Here is a 9,400-nt window from a genome sequence, read left to right on the forward strand (position 1 = left end):
TTAAGAAAGGGTATTTTCCAATAAGCCACAATTGGCAACACAATGATAAAAAACGTAAAAGAAAGAAAGGGAACATAGCTAAACTATACTACGCCGGCGCCGAAAACACAAAGACCATGTTGTGCTCCTTGTGACGAGGCCGTGAACACCAAGCCTTTTAGTTATGGCGAAGTTGTTCGATAGGGAGGGAGGTGCTGGCGAAACTCTTCTTCGGATCTCAAGGCTCGAGCAAGAATTTTTTCAGGTGATCGCTTCTCCCAGTTGAAAACTACTTCATTTCTGGCAAGTCAAGACTGCCATAGGAGGTATGCCATTTGTACACTTCGAATCTAGTAGTTCTCCTCCTTTTTCAACTATTCTATTACTTGATTCCACCAATTTCATGCTTCTAAGCCTGTGTTTCTTTGAATGATGCTAGCAAAAGGGGGGACTGATTCCACGCTGCTACTGTTTCTAGGTATAGCACCACTGTTTGAATTAGGAATTCTGGTACTACCGAGCATCTGGGACAATTGGAGCTTATTTGGGAGAGTCTTCTATTTAATTTTTCCATCATTGAAATACCTTTATGTACAAATTTTCATACAAAGACCTTTACCTTTGGCTGTGCTTTCAGGTTCCAGATTGTCTTCCAAGTGTCTGCATGTTGGAAACGTAGGTGGAGCTGCTCTTCTGGTGAATAAAAAATTTGGTAGGCAATTTTGTATCCTGAGTTGTTGTGAATCCAGTATATCGAGTCTTCCTGTTGTTTGACAGGTAGCTGGCATATTGAATGGCATGTGCCATGGCTGAAGTTTTGATGAACTAGTTGTTGGTTCTACTCTCCATTTACTGTAATCCATGTTAGGTTCTCATCCCTGCACTCTTCATTAGAAATGTGAAAAAGGAGTTGGTCCCCAAACTATGGATCCTCCTAGATTCTAACACCACCCCCACCTTGAGTAATGATATGCCATTTTATACTCTTCTCTAGTACTTTTCGACCTTCTAGTAAGCTCTGCCACGCTCAGGAGGTTCTGAATCCCGCCTTAGCTTCCATAAAGGGTGTGTTTTAAAGTATTCATACTTGAAAATCTTATAGAATAGTGAGTGAGATTTGCTAAGCAATCTCCATCCCTATTTTGCTAGCATGGCCAAATTAAAAGCTTTGAGGTCTTTAAATCCTAATCCTCCTTTTACTTTTTCTCTACTTACTATGTCCTAACTGATCCACTGCATCGTTTTTTCATTTTCTTTTTTACTCCGCTAAAATTGCATTATCATTCAATGTAGTTTATGCAAGAGAGAATTTGGTAACTTAAAGCAGCTGAGAGTGTATACTAGAATAGCTAAGCCCTTTACCTTGATCACCATTTCTCTGCCATTAGTAGAGAGAAAGGAACGCTTTCGATGGGATAATTTTTTTGCCACCTTATCTTTAATAAAGCCAAAGGTTTCTGTCTTAGATCTGCTAACTATTGAGGGTAGGCCAAGGTATTTGTCCTGAGCTCCCACGTTTGGAATGCCTAGGACCGTTGACAACTCTTCCCTTGTCTGCTGCATCGTGTTCTTGCTGAAGAAAACAACAAATTTTGTGAAGTTAATTACTTGTCCACTCATGTTGCCATACTGATGGAGTATTTGTAGTAAGCTAAGGTAATTCTGTTGGTTGGCTTTGCAAAAGAGGAGGGAGTCATCAACAAAGAGTATATGATTGATGGGCAGGCATCTTATATTCACTTTCACCCCCTGGAATAATCTATTCTATTCTCCTTTGTAGAGCAGGTAGAATAAACCTTCTGCACAGAAAGAGGAAAAGATATGGTGAGAAGGGATCTTCTTATCAGAGTTTGTAACACCCTAATATTCAAATCCTTATGATCGAGTCATAAGTCAATGATAATAAGGTGGTACGACTCTCAAGGTAGATTATAATACATAAACATATATATAAATTGAAAGGAAGTATTATACGAGAAGCCTGAAAAAGGAGAAAAATAAAATCGCGAAACAAAACACTCATGTTTCGATAGACAGAAGAGGAGGCGCACCCGGAAAAAGACATAATGACAACGTAGTAAAGGAGAATAAGATAAAGACAAGATATAAGTATATAACATAAGTAAATAGTCACTAGTCGCGACCTGCGAAGTTTAGGTCGGCTAGGGTATAGAATGAAATTAGTTTGACAACAATATTTCCTATCTCTCCCACAAATATACATCAAAGCCTATATAGGCAAGTTTTTCAAAACGATCATTACATACATATAAGTTGTTCAAGATAAAATCAGAGAGATTCTAAGCAAAATAAAATAGGAGTCCAATGATCTTCGCCATCTTTCAGATGAATTATAGTTCACTGCTGAGCTCCAGGACCTACATCTGAAAAATAAGAGATATATACCGAATGAGAACCCCTGACCCATGGGTTCCCAGTACGGTAAAAGTGCCAAATAAATACAATGCACTATAATAGGAATTCACTAAGTATCCTAAGCTTCCTTTCATCAAATATTCATCCTAGGTTCTCACTAATCCATAAATAGGCAATTGTCATAAGGGAATATTAAATCTAATTTATCTTTCTCATCTTTCCCAAGTTTCTAACTCTTAATATAACAGAACCATAATCATAAGCAGAATCATCACCAGCTAGTTTGTCTCAGTAATTTTATATCAATATCTCCTATATTCACCTGGAGCACGTGAAATCACTTCACTGTATCTACTCAAGGAGCTCAAATTATCTTATTCAATATTCATCATTGTTAATCAATCATCTCATCATTTCATTTCAACAAGGACAGCCCTCAGCGTCAACCAACACCAGAATGAGGGACCTCTCAATTGTACAAACACAAGCAATGCAGACAAGTAATACACAAGTGGATTCAAGTAAGGCAAATAGCACATAATCACATAGTATGGCATATTCAATTAGGCAAATAAGTGTCCGGCCATACTTACGACGCATGGTCAACAGAATCTCGGATCTCAACTTGGACTAAGTGGAGCCGACGACCCACTGCATCTACCCAAGAAAATCCGTAACTCAGATAATTACTCAAATTCTCATATTATTCTTGACTGGGAGCAAGTGGAGGCTAACCACACCCCAGTAGACTCAAACCAAACTCGGAGCAAGTGGATCATCGCCACTGCATCTATCCAGGCAAGTATATCACAATTAGGATCATATTCAATATCAATCTCATAATCATTATCATTCTCATTATCAATCTCATAATCATCATCATTCTCATTATCAATCTCATAATCATCATCATTTTCATTAACAATCTCATGATCATCGTCATTCTCATTAACAATCTCATGATCATCATCATTCTCATTAACAATCTCATAATTATCATCATTCTCACTTAACATCTTGTTCATTTCTCTTAATTTTACTAACTCATCTGATGCGTGAGCATCTTTCCTATATTTTTCTAGTGAATTTGTATTTAATTTGTTGAGTTTAATCAAGAATTAATTATCTTTTAGCCACAGACGCGTACGCGTGACACACGAAGAAGACCATCGACGCGTACGTGTGACTGACGCGTACGCGTGACAAGCGCGAAGTGCAGAAAATGCTGATTCCTATTAATTCTGATTTAAACTTTAATTTTTATTTTAAAATAGGAAAATATATTATTTTAGTTTTATAAAATAGATTTTAAATTAATTAGGATTAGATATAAAAGGGAAAATAAACTTCCCTTGTAGGGGGATTCCAATAGTTAACTTTTCATTCCACCTCAACCCAATTTACAATCCTTATTTTCTCTCTGAACCATGAGCAACTAAACCTCCACTGTTAAGATTAGGAGCTTTGTCTATTGTATGGATTGATACTATTATTTTTCTATTTTAATTCATGTATTGATTTATATTTCAAGAATTATTTTCGTTCTTTATTTTATGAATTTGGGTGAAACGGAAGTATGACCCTCTTTCTAATTGAGTTCTTGTATAACTTGGAAAAGCTCTTTACTTGAACAACAGCTTGAAAACATATTCTCCTAAATTTCTAACTATCTGGACTTAACGGGATACGTGACATATAATCCTCTTATATTTGGGTAATTAGGATTTCTGTGGCATATAACTAGAATTGAACTTCACCCTCTAATTGGAATTAATTGACCAAGGAATTGACGATTGATGAATTTTAGAGGAGACTAGAAAGGTCTAAGGAATTAGGGTCTAGTCACATATAGTTTGCCATGAATTAAATCTTGCATGATTAGAATAAATTAATAAGAAAAGTCAATCCGGAAAATAGATAACTCTGAAGCCTTAACTGCTTTCTCCATATTTTATTCCCAACTTATTTATTTGCATGTCTTCTGTTTAATGCTTTTTGAACTCTCAAACACTATTTTCTGTTTGTCTAACTAAGTAAATCATTTAACCATTATTGCTTAGTCCATCAATCCTCGTGGGATCGACCCTCACTCTCCTGAGGTATTACTTGGTACGACCCGGTGCACTTGCCGGTTAGTTTGTGGGTTATAAATCACACACCAAGTTTTTAGCGCCGTTGCCGGAGATTGATAGTGATTAACAACTATCAGTTGTTTGATTGCTTAGATTAGGCATTTTTGTTTTAATTTTTTTTATTTTTGCTTAGTATTTTCGAAAAAAAATTTAAATAAATAAACAGTACTAATATTTTTCCTTAATTTCTAAAATTAAGTTTGGTGTCACCTAGTTAATTTCATTTTAATTTTCTCGTTTATTTTCTCTATTAATTTTCGAAAATTTTTGTCTAATTTCAGTTACCATTTTCGAAATTTTTCTGTTTTATTTATTTAGTATTTCTATTTTATTATTTTACATAGGTTACCTCACTGGGAGTTCTCTGCACTCTGACGTAGAGAATCTCATCTTTTCTTATTTTTTGTCTGTTTATGCACAGGAACAGAGACAAGGAACCTTTTTTAGACTTTGATCCTGAACCTGAAAAGACTTTCAGGCGGCGTTTGCAACAAGAAAGACTTAACAAGGCTGCAGAATCCACTATGGATCCTAATAATGCTGTTAATGCCAATGTGGCAAATCTGAATGGGGATGATCAACAAAGGAGAGTGATTGGCTCTTACTCTGCTCCTACTGCAGATATTTATGGAAAAAGCATTGTGGTGCCTCTTATAGCTGCGAACAATTTTGAGTTGAAGCCACAATTGGTCACCCTGGTGCAACAAAACTGCCAGTGTCATGGTCTTCCCCACGAAGACCCAAATCAATTTATTTCTAACTTTCTGCAGATTTGTGATACTGTGAAGACAAATGGAGTGAACCCAGAGGTGTACAAACACATGCTCTTCCCATTTTCTCTGAGGGATGGAGCAAAGCTATGGCTAGATTCCCAACCCAAGGAGAGTTTGGATACTTGGGACAAGGTTGTTACTGAGTTTCTTACTAAATTTTTCCCACCAAAGAAGCTGACTAAGCGGTGGAGGTTCAGACCTTCAAGCAGAAGGATGGTGAAACTCTTTATGAAGCTTGGGAGAGGTATAAGCTACTGACTAGGCAATGCCCTCCGGACATGTTCTCCAAATGGACCCAACTAGATATCTTTTATGAAGGTTTGGGTGAAATATCCAAGATGTGCTTAGATAATTCTGCAGGTGGTTTATTGCACAAGAAGAAGACACCGGAGGAGACTATTGAGCTTATTGAATTGGTTGCTAGCAACCAATATTTATACTCATCTAACAGGAATCATGTGAACTCTGAGGCTCCTCAGAAGAAGGGTGTTATGGAAGTAGAAGCTCTTAATGTTATTCTTGCTCAGAACAAGCTTATGTCTCAGCAAATAAATCTACTTACTCAGCAGATGGGTGGCATGCAAATCTCAGCTATCAACACCCAAAATCCACCTCACGAGGTCTCTTATGACATGACAGGTAATTTTGTGCAAAATGATAATTATGATTATGCTCAATCCTCTTCTGAACAGGTCCATTACATGGGGAGTGCTCCTAGAAATCCCAATAATGATCCCTATTCTCAGACCTACAATTAGGGGTGGAGAAATTACCCAAATTTTGGGTGGAGGGACCAACCTCAGAAACCTCAGAATTTCAAAAATAATTCTCAAGACGGCTTCCAACAGAACAATCACAATAACCGCCAATTTCAATCTCATCAACAACAACCACCTCCGCAGGCAAATTCTAAATCCCAAGAAGATTCTAATTAGGAGATGATGAGGAGTTTTGTGCAGGAAACCAGAAGCCCCTCCGAGGCGTGCAGACAATCCTTTTCCAGTCACTCTTGACACACATCCGACATTACCTAAGGCTCCTGAGTATAAGCGTAAAATGCCATATCCTCAGAGACTTCAAAAGGAGACCAAGGATAAGCAGTTTTCAAAGTTCTTGGAAGTCTTCAGAAAGTTTCAAATCAATATTCCTTTTGCTGAGGTTTTGGAACAAATACCTCTCTATGTCAAGTTCATGAAGGAGCTGTTGTCAAAGAAGAAGCCTTTAAGGGGAGATGAGACAGTGGTCCAGACTAAAGAATGCAGTGTCATCATTCAGAATAACTTACCAAAGAAGATGCCAGATCCAGGGAGCTTTCAAATTCCATGCACCATTGGGAGTACAACTTTTGAGAAAGCCCTATGTGATATGGGGGCAAGCATAAATCTAATGCCCTTATCTGTGATGAAGAAGCTGCAAATCCAAGAGACACAACCCACAAAGATAGCATTACAGATGGCAGACAAATCTATGAAGCCTGCATACGGATTAGTGGAGAATATCTTGGTCAAAGTGGGTAAGTTCTTCCTCCCAGCAGATTTTGTGATTCTTGACACGGGGGAGGATGAGAATGCCTCTATAATTCTAGGAAGACCATTCCTAGACACTGGGAGAGCTCTAATTGATGTAGAAGTAGGTGAATTAGTGCTTAGAGTGCATAATGAGCAATTGGTCTTTCATGTCTTCAAAGATATACATTCAGCAGGTAGAGAAGAGAGGTGCATACAGACTGAGCTTATTGATCCAAACCTTCAAGAACCCCCTGATGATGTACAGCAGCATCTGCAGCTCAAACCTCCTTTGGTGACAATCAATAAATTTCCTCCTAACATCAAACCTAAGTTTGGTGTCGGTAATGCATCATCCACCAAGGAGGAGGTTCTCAAAAAGAAGAAAGTACCCAGAGGATGGAGAAACAAAAAGATCCCCACTGAAGATTTCTCCCCAGGAATGAAAGTGGTGTTGACTAGGAATCTAGTGTGGATTTATACAGTAAACAAAATTCTCTCTCTGGAGCATATTGAGCTAATTTATGGAGACACAGGAAAGAAATTCAAAGTGAGGGGTGAAGAGTTGAGCCCCTATGATCCTCCTCCTTAGAGGAGCTGACCGTCAAGCTAGTGACGGTAAAGAAGCGCTTGTCGGGAGGCAACCTGATAATTTCGTATCCTTAGTCATTTTTCGTAGTAGTAGTTTTCTTAACTATTTGATTTTTATTGAGTTTTTACTATTTTTCTAATCATGCAGCTATTTTAGAACAGGAACCGAATACTTCAGGCGACAAAAAAAAACGAGCACATGACGCGCAAGCGTCGCTGACGTGTACGCGTCATATGTGTGTGCGTGAAAAATAAAAGTTAACAGAGAGTTGAGCAGGAGTGGCGCTGGAACTATGCCTCGCGCACCAGCTCACCCACGCGTACGCGTACCATACGCGTATGCGTCACTCTGGTTTTCGGCACTCCACGCGGACGCGTCCTTGATGTGCACGTGTGAACAGGAAAAATCGGCATAAAAGGTGTTTGGCCAGAAAGTTATGATGGTGTGGGGCTGGAACTGTGCTAGGCGCACAAATCCCATCACGCATACGCGTCCTTGACGCGTGCGCGTCGTTTTCCCATCCTGGCCGTCCACGCGTACGCGTCCCTGACGCGTACGCGTCGCTTAAAATTTGTGCGATCCACACGTACACGTGCCCTACGCGTACGCATCGCATGCGACACCCAATTAAACCATATCAGCACATGATTTCAAATCATCCACCCCCAATCCTAATTCTCTCTTGTTCTTTTATCCTTTTTTCCCTTCTTTCATCATACTATTTGTTTTTATTTTCAGTTCTTCTTTGCTTAAGGAGAAGTAAACCTTTAAGTTTGGTGTTGTCGCTACGCTTATGGATTTTCTGCTTATTTTAATAGCACCAAAGGGAGATGAATGTTCCTCATGGAGGAATGAGATGGCCACTAGCATAACTGAGGTGGTTGAGTTCCTTTCATTCTATTTCTCTTCCGTTCTTATTTTGTTGTTTTCTGTTTTCTGTTGCTTTGATTACCTGCATGATCTTTAGTACTTTCAGTTCTTAGATTTAATTTCATTCTGTCATTTGCTTTTAAAAACAAAAAAAAATGTCTCATGTACCACTCACTGAACTTGAATCTAAAAAGAAAAAGAAAAAGAAGTGATGTATTGCATGAGAAATTGAGTTTATATTAAAGAGTAGTCTTATTCACTTACATGTGGTGGTATTTTCTGTGACTCTGAATGCATGACATGAACTGTGCATATTTAAATTTGAATCAAAGAATGTTGATGTACAAGGAACAGGGATTTAGAGAATTATTATGACTTCTCTAAAATACACAAAAGCTTAATCCTCGAAGCAAAAGAAACAGCTTTGAAAAAAAAGCAAGGTCCAAGGCTCTGAGCATCAATGACTAGGGAGGTCAGACATAATTAAAAGCTCAAAGAGTTGTTTCCGTAGTCACATGCTTGTGGTATTCTTGTGTCAAGTAATCCTTGAGACAAAACATTTAGAGTCGAGATCAATTGCAATTAGCAGAGTATGCCAAAGGCTTTGAGCACCACTATCTGGGAGTAACTGAAAGGAAAATCAGAACTTAAAGAGAGTTCCCCAGTTAAGTGCTTGTGGTGTTTCTGTGTCAAGTGAAGCTTGAGACAAAACATTTAAAGTCACGGCTAGGCTCAAGGTGCAAAGCACCAAAGAAAAGAAAAATTTCTGTGTTCAAGGGTTAAATTGAGTTACAAAAGATCAGAGAATTCATAATATTATCCGGATTCTAATTCCGAATGACACTGACATCCTTTTGATTCAAAGGAGAGTGAGATGGCAAAGCTATTCAAGATTTCAGTTGTAAACCCCACTATAAGAAGAGAGATGAGCTTAATCGAACTCTCATTCTCATGCAAATTCACATCCTAAGCTTATATTAGTTTGATTGCTTGAGGACAAGCAACAATTCATCATCTCATTTGACTTTATCCCTAACTCTTCCATCCTCAATTCCACCGGCTCTAGACTCGTATCAAAGTTTATAAAGGTGCAGGAGACTAAAAAAATGGTTGAAATCCATAAACATACATTTTTTCAAATTCTGGGAGGTGTGCATACACATACATGTGGTG

At 38.3% G+C, this 9,400-nt stretch overlaps 1 long non-coding RNA gene across 3 annotated transcripts; it reads left to right on the forward strand.

Annotated features, from left to right (window-relative positions):
• On the forward strand, nucleotides 1-1,189 carry LOC110267734. 3 transcript variants are annotated; one of them, XR_002355628.1, is made up of 2 exons: nucleotides 1-305; nucleotides 425-1,189. It is a non-coding gene; the product is annotated as an uncharacterized LOC110267734 (long non-coding RNA). The 3 variants fall into 3 exon arrangements; XR_002355627.1 differs by having other exon boundaries at nucleotides 2-305; nucleotides 419-1,189; XR_002355626.1 differs by having other exon boundaries at nucleotides 7-305; nucleotides 458-1,189.

Source organism: Arachis ipaensis, chromosome B10, assembly GCF_000816755.2.
Source record: "Arachis ipaensis cultivar K30076 chromosome B10, Araip1.1, whole genome shotgun sequence".
Taxonomy (NCBI): domain Eukaryota; kingdom Viridiplantae; phylum Streptophyta; class Magnoliopsida; order Fabales; family Fabaceae; genus Arachis; species Arachis ipaensis.